The sequence below is a fragment of the Myotis yumanensis genome, unplaced genomic scaffold (genome assembly GCF_028538775.1).
Source record: "Myotis yumanensis isolate MYYU_CA2020_CCGP unplaced genomic scaffold, mMyoYum1.0.hap1 SCAF_7, whole genome shotgun sequence".
NCBI lineage: Eukaryota > Metazoa > Chordata > Mammalia > Chiroptera > Vespertilionidae > Myotis > Myotis yumanensis.
Window position 1 is genome coordinate 15403749 of NW_027223758.1, and position 15302 is coordinate 15419050.

Here is a 15302-nt window from a genome sequence, read left to right on the forward strand (position 1 = left end):
ATCTATTTTTTTTTCAACATTCTGTAGTTTTCCAAGTACAAGCCTTTTATTTCCTTGGTTAAATTTAATTCTAAATGTCTTAATTTTTTTTGTTGCAATGGTAAATGGGATTTTTTTTTTTTAGTTTCTCTTTCTGAGAGTTCATTATTGGTGCATAAAAATGCCATCAATTTCTGGTTGTTAATTTTATATCCTGCTACATTGCCAAATTCATTTATTAAATCAAGTAGTTTTTTTTGGTGGAGTCTTCAGGGTTTTCCATGTACAACATCACATCATCTGCAAATAATGACAGTTTTACATTCTCCTTTCCAATTTGGATGTCTTCTATTTTTTTTCTCCTTGTCTGATCGGTGTGGCTAGGATTTCCAGTACTGTATCGAATAAAAGTGGTGAAAGCAGACAACCTTGTCTTGTTCCTGTTCCTGGTTTTAGTTTTTGCCCATTGACTATAATTTTGGCTGTAGGTTTGTCATATTTGGCCTTTATTATGTTGAGGTTTGAAATCTCTATATCCACTTTGCTGAGAGTTTTTATCAAAAGTTGGTATTGGATTTTGTTGAATGCTTTGTCTGCCTCTATTGATATGATCATGTGATTTTTGTCTTTCAATTGATTTATGTGATGTATCACATTTATTGATTTGTGAATGTTATATCAGCTTTGCATTCCTGGAATAAATCCTACGTGGTCCTGTTGTATGACCTTTTTAACATTTAGCTGGATCTGATTTGCTAATATTTTGTTAAGGATTTTAGCATCTATGAAAGGTAAGGGCCAAGGAACTGAGAAGGAGCATAAAGAGGCTAAACAGACATACAAGGAAATGCAATGTAAGATGCTAAATTGGCTCCCGGACAGATAAAAAGAATAACTGGCAAAAATTGAATAAGGTCCATCAGTTAGATAATAGTATCACGTTGATATCCTGGCTTTACAAAATGTGCTATGGTTACAGAAGAGAATGTCCTTAACTTTAGGAAATACACACTGAAGTACTTGGATATAAATCTGAGGAATCTCAATGAAGAGTTTATGGAAATTTCTTGTATCATTTTTACAACATTTTTGTAAGTCTAGAATTTAAAAATGTTTACAAATGAAAAATAGCAAAACAGTAAAAACCCCCTAATTGGGAAAAAATGCATAGAGATATAATATGTGAAACCCCCTAGCACCCATCAAAATGCACGAGAAAACCAAAAGTGTTCCATTTGCTCATTCATGTATTTTCATGACTAGAAATGGAGCGAAGGGTTGGGTACTAGTGGAGATGGCAGCAGCCACAGCAAATCATGAGCTCAGGGCCAAACCAGGCCCACAAAAGATGTGTGTCCACTATGCCATTGCTTGCCTGACAGCCAGGGCATCAGGGACTTCATCAAGAAATGCTATATGGAGCTAAAGATTAATCTTGGCCTGCCCATCCCAATCTGAGAGTGCTCAGATGGGCAGCCCAAGCTCTGGGCCCACTATGCATTTAGCCAAGAGAACAATGTCTATGAGCAACTTCAGTGCTGATGAGGTAGCCAGAGCCCTGAGAATATGCTAAGTGGCAAAGCCTGAAGCCTTTACTATGGATGGAGAACAGCAATCCCACAGCCTAGGCTCTGTTGGACTGAGTACAATGTGGAAAAATGTTTTTTATAAAGCTTTTGCTGTAAAATCATTAATTGATTGATTAAATAGGAATGAGTGAAGAAATAAGTTAAAACCAAAGATAAAATGTGCCTGAACCTGTACCAGCTTGGAATTAAATTAACCCACAAAGTGGCCCCTTAAAATGATGAGGAGGGGTGATTTCCCCAGCGACCTTCGTCTTGGGTTCATCAAAGGTTACCATATTTCGGGCTCAAATTCTGCTTTAAAGTAAAATTTACATTGCATGAGCATTTCCTAGAAAGTTTCTGGTGCCACATAGATTTAACTTATATAAAACTAAAGTCATAATATTAAGATAAGCTTCCTTTGACAATTTACCTTTTGTATCTCTGAAAACATTGATACTGTCACACAGTCCAAAAATTTAGATAGCTGATAGAAATTTACCTTTCCAAAATAATTATTTTTGCATTGTGTAGATCTGATTTATGATGCTTATTCCTTGACTCAGGCATCTTCCAGTGGGTTCACTCATTATTCGTAAATAAACCAGAAATTACAGAGTGCCTAATAGTATCAGGCACGGTGTGACAAGCTGCATGAGTGGAAAGATAAATAAAGCATAGTACTTGTCTTTGAGCAGCTCACCTTTACTTAAGATGTTGAAAATAAATGTTTTCCTTTCTTTCCAAAATCATTAAAAATAGGAAATATCACCCTGGATGTTTTGGCTCAGTGGATAGAGAGTCTGCCTGTGGACTGAAGAGTCTCAGGTTCAATTCCACTCAAGGACATGTACTTCAGTTGCAAGCTCGATCCCCGGCCCCCTGCTGGAGGCAACCAATGTTTCTTGCTCTTTGTCTCTCACCCTCCCTTCCATTCTCTCTAAAAATCAATGGAAGAATATCCTCAGGTGAGGATTAACAAAACAAAAAATAGGAAATATCACCTGGCCAGGGTGGCTCCGTGGTTGAGCATTGACCTGTGAACCAAGAGGTTCTATTCCTGGCCAAGGCATATGCCCGTATTATGGGCTCTATCCACAGCAGGGGGCACGCAGGAGGCAGCTGAATGATGTTTCTCTCTCATCGATGTTTCTATCTCTCTATACTTCTCCCTTACCCTTTGTCTAAAGTCAATAAAAATAAATTTAAAAAATGAAATATCTAGAATTAAAATCTTGAGTACCGTATTAGTTTCCTGTGGCTGCCATAACAAATTACCACAAACTTAGTGGCTTAAAACAATAGAAATTTATTCTCTTATAAGTCTGGATTCTAGAAGTCAGCAGGTTCCCTCTGAGAGTCTGGGTAGAACCCATCCTTGCCTCTTCCTAGTTCCTGAGAGTGGTCATCAATTCCTTGGCTTATAGCTTCACCACTCCAGTTTCTGTCTCCGTCATCACATAGCATCTTCCTTGTGTCTCTGTCTTCCATTATATTTTCCTCTTCTTCTAAGGACACCTGTCATATTTGATTAGAGTTCACCCTAATGCCCTCATTTTAACTTGATTACATCTGCAAAGACCCTATTTCCACATAAGATCACTTTCCCAAGTACTGGGAGTTAAGATTTCAACTTCTCTTTTGGGGTAACACGATTCAACCCACAACATGCACATTTTGGTAAATAAATTGTATGGCCTCCTCTAGGAATTTAAATCTTCCTAATGAGAAGACAACATCGGTGTGTTTTAGACTTCTTTTCCAGGATGTAAATGATACTCTCCATGATTTGAAGGGCATTTTCCCAGGCCTGTGGGGAAAGTTTAAATGTAATATTTACTCAGTTATATGGACTGAAGTAGATTATTTGAGAGGGGAGCTAGGTAGAAGGTGGTCTCAGCTCTGTTATAAAGTACTAATGTCTATGCTTTGGACCGGAAGGGGAGGGGTGTTGGAAGGAGAGAAAAGGAGATAGTAGACTGTGTAACTGCTAGGGAAGGTCCCCACCACCAGTGATGCAATCCATCATCATCTCATTACCTGCTACACTCACTGGGTTTCTGCAGAAAGATTCCTTTTGGAAAACAGAACAGTTCTCCAACTGAAAACATTTGAAAAGCAGTAGCTTAGATTGCTGGGAAACTTTTCAACACAGCTACATTTCATTCCTGCTGGTAATGTTTTCTTCCCTCTGTCTTCTTAATAAAATTAAACTGGCCAATTTATTTTCTAGTTTAAATTATATTTTCCACTCCATTGTTTTACTGCTCCTGGACTAATAAAGTGCTATTGTCCTAGGTCCCTGCTGATGGTAAAAATGTTTGAATAGTGGAATATTTGAACATTTGGCCTTAATTTTTCTCACAAAAATTTCAAATATTTTTCTTTTAAAAATCAACAATTTCCTTTTGAAACTCAAATCCCAGTGTTGATTAAAATATTATTACTATTGATATGTGAAATTTTTAGATTGACTTTTTCTCATTTTGAATGTCTTCTCAATAAACTTTAGCCTTCTAAGATAAATTCATTTCACAGAAAAAATATTATATTAATAAAGTTATTTTCTACATTCTTCTCATCATACCTCTCTATATACCTTCTTTTTCCTTATCTCACTTTTTTATATCCTCCCTTCTTTGCTCTTTTACTGTTCTCTTCTAATATACTTATACTTCTTGAGTTCTGAATTTATTTTTATTCTAAACCTTTCTTCCTAATGTCATAGTCCTACTTTTGTTTCACTTTCTTATACTTGTTATTCTATTTTGGCATTTCTTCTTATTCTTCTTACACCACTTTCAGTACAAATAAAAAGTATACGTTGTCTTCTTAAATGAGCATGATTTTTATTATAAAATGTTCGAAATACAAATAAACAAAGATTTTTTTTAAAAAAAACTCTTAGGCTACCACGTTTAGACAGCATTTTCAATTCTTTGATGTATCTACTTTCAGACCTTTGCTCTGCACGTGTAAATAATTTTATTTTAAATGTAAGCATATTGTAAATGCATAGTGGTGACTAAACCCAATGAAGCTGCAAGAAACCCAATAGGGAAATCTACAACTGGGAGCTGGGACCATGGTCTTTGGCCCCAGGGCTAAGGGTTGGGAGTGACGCATCTTCTCCCCAAGGCACGGCTACAAGTGCCTGCTCACCAGTTCTGTGTTCCTTGGGCCTGGCCCAAAGTGTGCAATCAGCTGCTATCACTGAGCCCCAGACTGGCCCTTGACAAGCTCAGGGAGGCACCAGAGAGTCCCTTCTGCCCTCAGATGTCCTGGACCTGGTAGACCCCCTGTTCTCTGCATCTGATGATGTGGAATGTGCTAAAACTTTGTATATTCTTGTTCACTGAATATACAAAGATTCTTTTGAGAGGTGAAAGGGTCTGTGCAGGGGCCCTGGTAGTCAGCAGAGGGATTGATGCCGCTGTTTCTGGTGTCCAGTCTGATTCTGGCACAGGGTGGGTCCTCAGGAAGCAGACTCAGTTGGAGAGGACCCATCAAGTAGCCGCTGGGAGTGCTGCCAGCACGCAGTCCATGTGGCATTTAGCGGGACCAGAGCTGAAGAGAGTCACCGGCCACCTTTTCCCAGCATGGCTCATGTCAGGGATGTCTAGTCCCGGTGCTCTCACTGGAGATTGAGACAGCCCTGGAGGGCCACTCGGTCTTCAGAGCTCTCACCCACGCGCTCTCACCCACGCACCCCCACCCAGCTCTTCCCAGCCCCTCCTGCTTCCTTCCGTCCCTTCCAGGGCCAATCCCAGGATCGCTCCCTGATGGGCAGCGCTCACACTCCTCTCCGTCTGAGTCTGCTTCCTGAGGACCCCACCCTGCACCGGAGTCAGACTGGACACCAGAAACAGCAGCACTAATCTCTCCTCCCTCTGCCGACTACCAGGGCCCCTGCCCAGACCCTCCTACCTCTTAAACACATTTTTATGTATTCAGTGAACAAGAAAAAATAGTAACTGCTTTTATTTTGCCTGCCTTTAATAACTGCTAGTTTGCTTTCACCTGCTCACTGCACATTTGTTCTTACCCTTTGTGACTATTCTACAATCCTGCTGTCTTCAGTTGTCCACTTTCTGATGCGGGGACCGTCTTTCCCCCACTGGTTGGCATTTTCCCCAATGTATCCTTTCCTTCCAATTCAAGTTATAATACTTGAAAGACGCTGACATTTTCATTGGCATGTAGTCAAATCTCTGATTTTTCCTTTGTGATTTGTGTTTTTCATATAGGAAGTTTTTCCTCACCCCGGCATTATATCATTATCTGCCAGAGAAAAAAGAGATTTAGAACTGCCTCAAAGAGTGTGAAATTGTCTATATAAATTGAGAAAGCTCTGCTAGGGTCTTATTTGTTATGTCAATGTTAAATATACATATATTAGTTTCTCAAAGAAGAAACTAAAAGTCAACCATTATGACATCCAGAAAAGTCTATCCTCTCCCTCCTTGCACTTCAAATGCTCTTGAAATGGGCCCTGTGCTTACAAAAAAAACAGAGCTGCTGAATAGATCTGAACTTGCAGGCTTGAGGGAGGAAAAGCTGCTCTGTTTCCAGATAAAAACAAGGATTTTCCTCCCTCTTCTGTACAAACATCAGGTTGTTTTCCTACTTCTTAGCTAAATGCCAAACCTCGATAAAAAATTAAAAAATAAATTCTTGCATAGAACATTAAGGATCAGCAAATGCATCTCAAATCATAAGAGGTCAGGTTCCATATATGCTACCAGCATTCCAGGTACTTATGTAAACCTTGCCTTCACCCAATAGTGTTTAAAAGCTGGCAGTAATGGGCTTTGGAATTTGATCCTACTAGAAATACAGCTAAAATCATCTGTTCACACAGTGTGTGTTACTTATCTGCTTTCACTGCTACTTCACACCCAGGACAAAGTCTGAAAGCAAAAATATAACTGTCTACATGATTGAAGCCAAAATTAGGAGCCTAGATAGATAGGTAGGTAGGTAGATAGATAGATAGATGATAGATAGGCTATAGACATAGAGATAGACATAGACATATAGATATATATATGACTTCCTTAGTTTTCCTGTTACTGTCTACATATAGATATCAAAATAAAATATCAAACATTTATATAGTTTCATACTTCCCATGTTCCTTCCAGGATGCAGACAACTGGACAATTTTTTTAAAAAAAATACATTTATTCATTCTTCTCACTCACATTTAATTTCATAGCAATCCAGAAGTGTATCCCAATTCCATAGTTAATGTTTGTTTACCACAATGATTATCAATGTCTTAATGAGAACCCTGAATAAGATGCTGCAGTGATTTCCAAGTCATTAAAGATAACATTGTAAATATAATATTGTAACACTATATTTTGTTATTATTTTTTTAAATTTATGATCATTTTAATAGCTATTATGTATCATTTTAATTGTGTCTTCTATGATAGATTGAAAAATGACCATAAATTCCAACCATCCAGGTATGCATGTCCCTTTGCAATGTGACTGCAATTCTCCCATAAAGGGGTGGAAACTATTTTATCATCTGTAAAATCTGGTTGGCCTTTTGACTTGCTTTGATCAATAGAAGGCTGTGGAAGTGATATTATTCAACTTTCAAGACTAGACCTTCAGAGAACTTACAGCTTCTACTTTCACCTCTTAACTACTGCCCTGGGAATGCTATATAAGGAACTTACTCTAACTTACTGGATGAGAAGAGCTCATGTAGAGCAACCTAAAGAGTTCTAGTCAATGCCAACTGCTACCTTGGATCTGTCAGCCCAGCCAACCTCCAGCTGAATGAAGCCACCCAAGTTAGCTCAGGGGAAACTAACTAAGGAACCATTCAGCCAATCCACATATTCATGAGAAATAAGAAATTGTTGCTCTAAGCACTACACTTTAGAATGGTTTGTTACACAGCAATAGCTAGCTGATACATCTATGGCAGGGGTGGGATTCAAGGGCCACAATGGGTTTTTAAACTGGACCGGAGGGCCGGAACAAAAGCATGGATGGAATGTTTGTGTGAACTAATATAAATTCAAAGTAAACATCATTACATAAAAGGGTACGGTCTTTTTTTTTTTTTTTAGTTTTATTCATTTCAAATGGGCCAGATCCGGCCCGCGGGCTGTAGTTTGCTCACGGCTGATCTATGGTAATGCTGCAACTCTCATATTTAAATAACTCTGCATTGCCTTGGAGCCAACTCAAATGTAAGAACTCTCCAAATATAACATCATATAGACATCAAAAATAGGTAAAACATGAAGAGCAAAGACTCTCCACTTAGGGTCAGGGAGAGGAGAGGATGAAACCACTGAGGGGCTTACTAGAATCTCTTGGTTTTACAAGGATCAAGCACAGGCTCTGAGGCAAAAGTGGTCGACCTGCCATTATTAGTTAAATAGCTTCACGCAAGTCATATTACCTCTCCGTTCCTTAATTTCTTCATCTGACAATGGGGATAGAAATAATACCTTCCCTGAGGCCTGTGAGGATTGAATTAGAAAATATTCATAAAGTATTTTGAAACTTACATAGCACCTAGTAAGAGCATAATAAACATTAGCCTTTATTATTGGGAATGGAGGAAACCTATGCACTTTGTAAGAGCAAATTTAATAATACAAGATGACTAGAGGCCTGGTGCACAGATTTGTGCACCGGTGGGGTCCCTCTGCCTGACCTGTGGGGATTGGGCCGAAACAAGCTCTCCAACAATCCCCCGGAGGGTCCAGGATTGCAAGAGGGTGCACGCCAGGCCGGGGAGGGACCACAGAAGGGCTCCAAAGTGTATCCAGCCCGTCTCACCCAGTCCCAATTGTCCAGACCCCAGCAGCAAGCTAACCTACCAGTTGGAGCGTCTGCTCCTGGGGGACAGTGCAACTGGTCAAACAGTCAAACAAACAGTCAGACACTTAACATACTAGGCTTTATTATATAGGACTAGAGGCCCAGTGCATGAAATTTGTGCATGGCAATTGGGCGGGGGGGCTCCCCTCAGCCCGGCCTGCACCCTCTCCAATCCAGGACCCCTGCCTGCCTGATTGCCCCTAACCACCTTTGCCTGCAGCCTGATCCTCTTAACTGCTCTCCCCTGCCAGCCTGATCCCCCTAACTGATCTCCCCTTCCAGCCTGATCTCCCTAACTGCTCTCCCCTGCCTGCCTGATTGCCTCTAACCATCTCTGCCTCACCCCCACCACTGTGGCTTTGTCCTGAAGGATGTCTGGAAGGATGTCCGGAAGATGTCCGGTCTAATTAGCATATTACCCTTTTATTAGTATAGATAGTGTGTTTGTGCAGCCTATTCTCTGCACCTTAGCTTTAAAAACTGTGGCCTGGACATTAGTTATAATCAATGTGTATCTTTTTATCTTCTCTAGAAAAGCTTGGGACAAATAAGGGACTCCAGCTTCCCATTCATATCACAATGTCCTATAAAAAGGGCGGGGGGGGGGGGCTTTCAAAAGTAAAACCTCTTCTCCTAATATTACTTTTTAAAAGCCATATTACTTATTTTGAAACAAGAATATTTTACATGTATGAGGGTATGGAAATTTTATTTTTATCCAAAAAAATCCTGAGTTTAATTGCTCTACACTGATAAAAATGGATGAAAGTTAATTAGACCATTTATTATTTTCATGTGTATTAAACTCTCAGCAGAAATCTTTTGCTGGACCAATACTTACCACTGTTATAGCAATTGATGACATCACAACTGAAAATGGAACTTGCAAGAAAAAAGTATCTATGCTAATTTGTTTTCACTTAGCTAAATGGAATGAAATTCTTGCAGGCAAAATTTCTTCTGATGCTGAGCTTAATAAAACCTGAATAATTATCTGAGGCTATGTTACCATGAGAATTAAAAATAAAACATTGGCCATATTCTTGACTGAACGGTAGATCTTTTACTGATTTCAAGCACAACTTGGATACAAACATTATTCACATTATTGACAGTATCCATTCCATGAGCCCACTAGGGCCCGATCATTGCTTTCTCTGCACCTTTTTCCTCTCCGAGGCCTCTTCCACTTCAATGTAAATATTATCAGGAAGCCTCAACTGTTTGACTTGACTATGGTGTTATCCAAATTTAAAAAGAGTGATTGTGTGCTAAGCATAGCAACCTGGAAGGTTGTACAGGAAGAAATTAGTCTGGCCATAAACTATAGAATGTGCTCAAAAATAGAAATTCAAATTACCAGTGCCACTCTGGAGCTTCTTTCAGAAAAGCACTATTTTGGGAGCAGTGTTAATCATCATCTCATGGTTCAAATGACATCATGGGATAGAGGAGTCTGCTCAGTTTTGAATATCTTAGGCACCTTTGACTATTTTTGAAATCTAAATAAGAACTAAAAACACATTGTAGCCAACACATTTTCTTTTAATTTTTAAATTCATGCATATTAATAAGAGGAATGAAACACATATGTTTATAAAAATTCATTTACACTTTGCACTTTTCAATGTCTTTGTTTACTTTTGAAAGTCTCTGGTTTGTGAGAATGAACTGTAAATAATTTTGAGTCAGAACCCAACTGCCATATTCAATTCATGTGCGCCTTTCACACTTGATTGATAAGGCTACAAGCTTTTGTAATAAACCCCTGACACCCTGTGGAGCAAAGAAGCATTGTTAAGTAAGATCCTGATGGGTGTATATAAGTGTTAGTAAAATACTAAATTATAAAGCTACCTTTAAAATGTTATTTCATCACACAAATTTGGTGTGTGTTTTCTTAAGGCTTGGCACACTTGCGGATTTCCTCTCATTAAACTTCAGCAATACATGAAGATCTCACCTACATTTTGAACTTTGAAATGGACACCTGATGGGACAGGTCAGTTCCTCTTCTGATTGCTCTCAAAGTTTCTTAGGGTCTTCCAAGTGGGAAGACTTTCAATGTGAGACTCTTCCTGAAGATACTGAGTTGAAGGCTTTTGTGCTATCTCTTTGGCTCCCCAGTGGTGTGTCCCCATGGCAGCCAGCCAAAGGGATAGAGTCAGAAATGAAGTGGCTTTATCTTAACCAACTTCATTTACTCAGCCAAGAGCAGGAAGACACAAGCCAAAGCTCAATGCAGCTAAGATCAGCAACAGAGGCAACAGGCTGGTTAGCCCCCTTTAGGTGAACAGAATAGGATAAGGTCTCTATACAATTTCTGGTCTGTTTACTTGACAGGAAGCCTGGCCGCTCAACATTGATCTAAATGGACTTGCCATATCAGATCAACTTCAATGCAGTAATGATGGCTACTGAGTCATTCCTCACAGGTTGAGCCATAAAATCATCAAGTCCATACTCTTAAGGTCTTGGTGAATGCCCCAGGGCCATCAGATTTTATAAGCAGCTGACAGGGGCATCTTTCTCTGATGCTGTTGAAAAATTCAGAGGCTAGCATCAGCAGTCTTGATGGTCTCTGCAAATATGGTCTGCAGGGCTGTGGTATGATTAATGTCACCATAAAATGTCTACAGGGACCTCAGAATGAGAAGAAAAGGAAAACAACAACAATAATAATAGTACTAATAATGACTGACCAGGACCCAAAGCAACTCTACTCTTTACACGTCAAATGTAATCATCACAACTGTCCAGCGTGGGAAACATTAGTCCCATTAAACAGACAGGAAACTTTAGTCTGGTCTAAAGTTACCCAAAGTGACACAGTTACTAAGTGTTAAAACTGATATTTGAACCCAGCCAGCTCTGCCAACTTGTATGCACTGTACACCACATCTCTTCCCAGACTGCTTTCCGCAGGGGGGTATTCCACAGTTGGTAATCTGAGTTTAATATATGTAAAAGTCTAGGTTAAATATAGAAAGAAAGGTTCCCTTTCTTTTTTAAAACTAAGGGGGAAAAAATCTCTTTAGCAACCTAAAAGCAACCTTTCTGGATTTCATCCTATAATAAATAGAAAAGTAAGGAAATAGTTATTTTTTTAGCTGTTTGCTGTTTCTCATGATAGATTAATCCTTACTTCAAATGTGAATTGTGACTTTAAATGATTGAGAACTTCAAAGAGATGACTGAAAATGGACACATTGCTCAAAATTAAGGATACTTAAATGCAAATTAATAAAAAAATATCAAAATTTCACAAATACAGATAAAATTTATTTCATTTCCTAAAAACATCAGTTTCAGTTAGGTTGCTTTTTAAAGCACATACTTACTTGGTCTATATTCAGCGAATTGGATATACGTATATATTGGAGTTAAAGTTAGAAGTGAAACTTATTTTTGAGGTGCTCTTGACTTCTCAGCTAAATAATTTGATAATTTCCACTTGGCTGAGCCTAGAAAACCCATTTTTCACCAAATGCCCAGACTGTCTTCTTTGTTCAGAGTCAACGCATCTAATTATCAATTATAATAATAATAAAAACAACAACAAAAGTACTCCTCTTGTAAGCAGAGGTTGTTCACAATTGCACGGTTTACCAGTTTAAGCAAATGATGAAATTTTGTTTTGTGTTCTCTTTGTTTTTAATCTCTATCTTCGTGGAACAATTGTGTGCTCCCCCTGGTGGTCAGAATGATATCTTTAGCATCTTAGATCAAGTTAGTCGTAATACAACTTGTTCGCCAAAGGAGCCTTTTTTTTTGATGTTTCGCAATTTTAGGTTCCAATTCAACTCTTTTTTTAAAAATTCAATTTCCTTCAATTTATTCAAATATCTTGCTCAATTTTCATCCATGCGATTTATTTTTATTAAATCAAAACCACTAGTTAAAGAATGTTTGTTTTGTTGTTTGTTGTTGGGGGTAAAATAAAATCTTACAAAGCTAAAACCACATCCACCAGCAGCTGAGAGAATTCCCAAAAGTGAACATTGTTTGGCCAGTATAAGAGACTGGAGATAATCCACCGAGTCAATATATCTCACCAGAGAAAAAGGAAATAAAAAGTTACAGGATGGAAATGTAATTTAATAGCTGAATGAACACTTGACCAGCTTATTTCATCCTTCAGAAGAAAATGGAGAGTAGAGTCAACCCAGGTGGTTAAACTGTAAAGCAGTGGAAACCCCATCTCCCATGATTGGGATTCCACTTTGGGATTTGGCCAGCTCAGAACAGACTTCCAAGGAGGACCACAGACCACTTCTCCTGGAGAAAGCTCTTCAGAGCGAATCAGGGGGTTTGCCAGTTTCAACTGCAAAGAAGAGACTAGAATAAATTGAGTATAAATTGTCCCAAGTGTTTAGAATTCCCAAGTTGGATTGGGAGTAAATGTGTGGTTCTCATTTTAATGCCTTGAAAAAGAAGACAGTGTGATTCCTCCTTGCTCTGCCCTAAAAAAAAAAAAAAAAAAAAAAAAGAATCCAATAACAGAAGGATTTTATTTAGTTGAGATCCAATAGTTTAGCCAGAAATATCTTAGTCACAAGACATTTCTTCAGTGAGTGAGGCGATAGTTCAGATGGCGAGGTCAAGGTAAAGAACAAATACGATTTGTGCATAATTCCCACCCATTAAAAGAAGAGGCTCGAATGTTTCTCCTTACGTAGCCTGTCTAGATGCACAATCCTTTCATGTGCTCCTTGGGCACATTTTGGCAAGATTCTAAATTCACGTCGACCAGCATAACATGGAGCAGGTAGAGTTTCTTTGGAAAAGAAACCCAGAGAATGTAACAATTCTAGCTAGAGAAACTAATGCCAGGAGACCTACAGAGTGCTTTAACCCAGACCACTGTTCAATTGAACAAATCCCATCCTCTTTACCAGGAGTCAAGAAACAAACAGGGAAACATACTTGTCAATGAGCAAGTTTCGCCCATCTGGAGGTTAATGCCACATAGATTTCAAGTGAACTTGGGATAAATAAAAAGAATGCTTGTGCTGGTATTGGTTTTTGCATTTTATTCCTATCCATTATTTCTTCATACAAGGTTCTTTCTCATCCCTTTGCCTCCCTCTCTCTTTCCTAACCTGGAGAGTCTGACATCCTTCAAAGGAAAGGAAAATGGCTCTCACCAGCCCACTGTGGCTTTGAATGCCCACCAGTGATCTGTAGAAAAAGTCAGCTTGCCTTCAAGACGGACAGTGCTCTGTGTCTCTTGTCCCTCTATCTCCTTTTCTTTGGTTTGCTTCCTCCCTTCCTCCTTGCCAAAAAGCAGCCACCTTTCCCTGAGGAAAGGTGTTCTTGCAATCTGTTCTAAGCACTTCCTCCAATAATGAATGCGACAAAATTATCTTTATTCATTTAAAGCACAAAGGCAGCCCTCTTTACAAATGCTATTCTTAATAAACTCCTTTGCTATGCATCCACTCAGTGGACTAAAGTGGATACGGCGGAGCTGAAGGGTCTGTATGCAAACATCAGATGTCCAGACCGTATCTGTGTGTATCTAGCACAGCTCCTTGCTGTGAGCTTTTAAATAGCACATGTACAGAAACAGAGATATTCTGCTGTCTGCATTTTTTTGTCCTGGAAGGATTCACAGAAGACTGTCACAAAGTTCACCTTTAAGAACAGAAATGAGGCTAGGAAGAAACTTTCACTTTTCATTTCAAGGCTCTTATACTGCTAAAATTTTCTAATGATGTGCGTGTGTGTATACGTTATATATATACATATATAACTTTGATTCTTTCGAAAATCAAAAGGTTATCTGACTGATTACATGTCTTTTATGTTTTTCAGTACTCCCTATATTAAAAAAAAAAAAAAAAAAAACTTACTCTTGTCTGGCCAGTGTGGCCAAGTGGTTAAGCATCAACCAATGAACCAAGAGGTCATGGTTTGATTCCTGGTTAGGGCACATCCCCAGGTTGAGGGCTTGATCCCCAGTAGGGGGCATGCTGATCAATGATGTTTCGCTCTCATCAATGTGTCTACCTCTCTTTCATCTCCCTTCCCCTCTAAAAATCAATAGAAATACATATTGTTTAATTTTTTTAATCTTTACTCTTAAATTAAAAAGAAAAAGGCAGGTGCTAGGGCAAAGACCAGTTGCCTTTGGGGAGCAATCCTTCCTCAAGTTATTCTACCTGACATGGTACTATGTACTTTTCTCATGCATCCCCAGTACTTCCACGGATCCCTATGCATAGAGAACAAAAATACAATATTCAATGAGATCTTTTGAAAAATGTTTAAATTCTGGGGCCCCCATCAACCATAGAAATGACTCCCCTACTTTCTGTTAGCAGCAAAATTCTCTCCAGGGAGGTGAAGCGACTCCAGGGCCAGCCTGTCTCCAGACCAGGTCCCCGTGGGTGTCACCACATTGAAGCATGCAGTTCACAAGTAGAAACACGAAGGCTTATAGAGACCTCACAGGCCTCGTCACACTTCGGTGGAGCAGGGATTTAACCTAAGCTCACTGGGACTTCCCATGGCCCTCAGGCTCAAGGGTAAAGGAGTCTCCCAACATACCCCATGTGAAACGTGGCACTGGGCGCTGCCCTCCTCCGTGAATGCTCACCCCAGAGCCAAGGAACTGGGAAAAACTCACCTCCAGCCACAGGTTCAGGGTACCACAGGGGACAGATTTGAAAAGCTCCTCACTCTGAAGGTGGCCTTTACAACACAGGCACCATCCATTCATCCTGGGTTGCTGTTCTCAGCTCTTCTCCCCTTTCACTGGGCAACCCAAACACAGAGGTTGGAAGTGGGAGGGAAATGGGGATTGAGGCAACTCAGGGATAGAGGCTGGTTTTATAAATTCTTCTCTTTTCTTCAGAAAGGGCTGAAATGCCTTCTTCCTGGCCCAGGCAAGCCAGT

General features: G+C 39.4%; 1 pseudogene; it reads left to right on the plus strand.

Annotated features, from left to right (window-relative positions):
* Positions 1 to 1273: 1273 nt before the first annotated feature.
* Positions 1274 to 1566, plus strand: LOC139014450 (NADH dehydrogenase [ubiquinone] 1 alpha subcomplex subunit 2-like; annotated as a pseudogene).
* The last annotated feature ends 13736 nt before the right edge of the window (positions 1567 to 15302 follow it).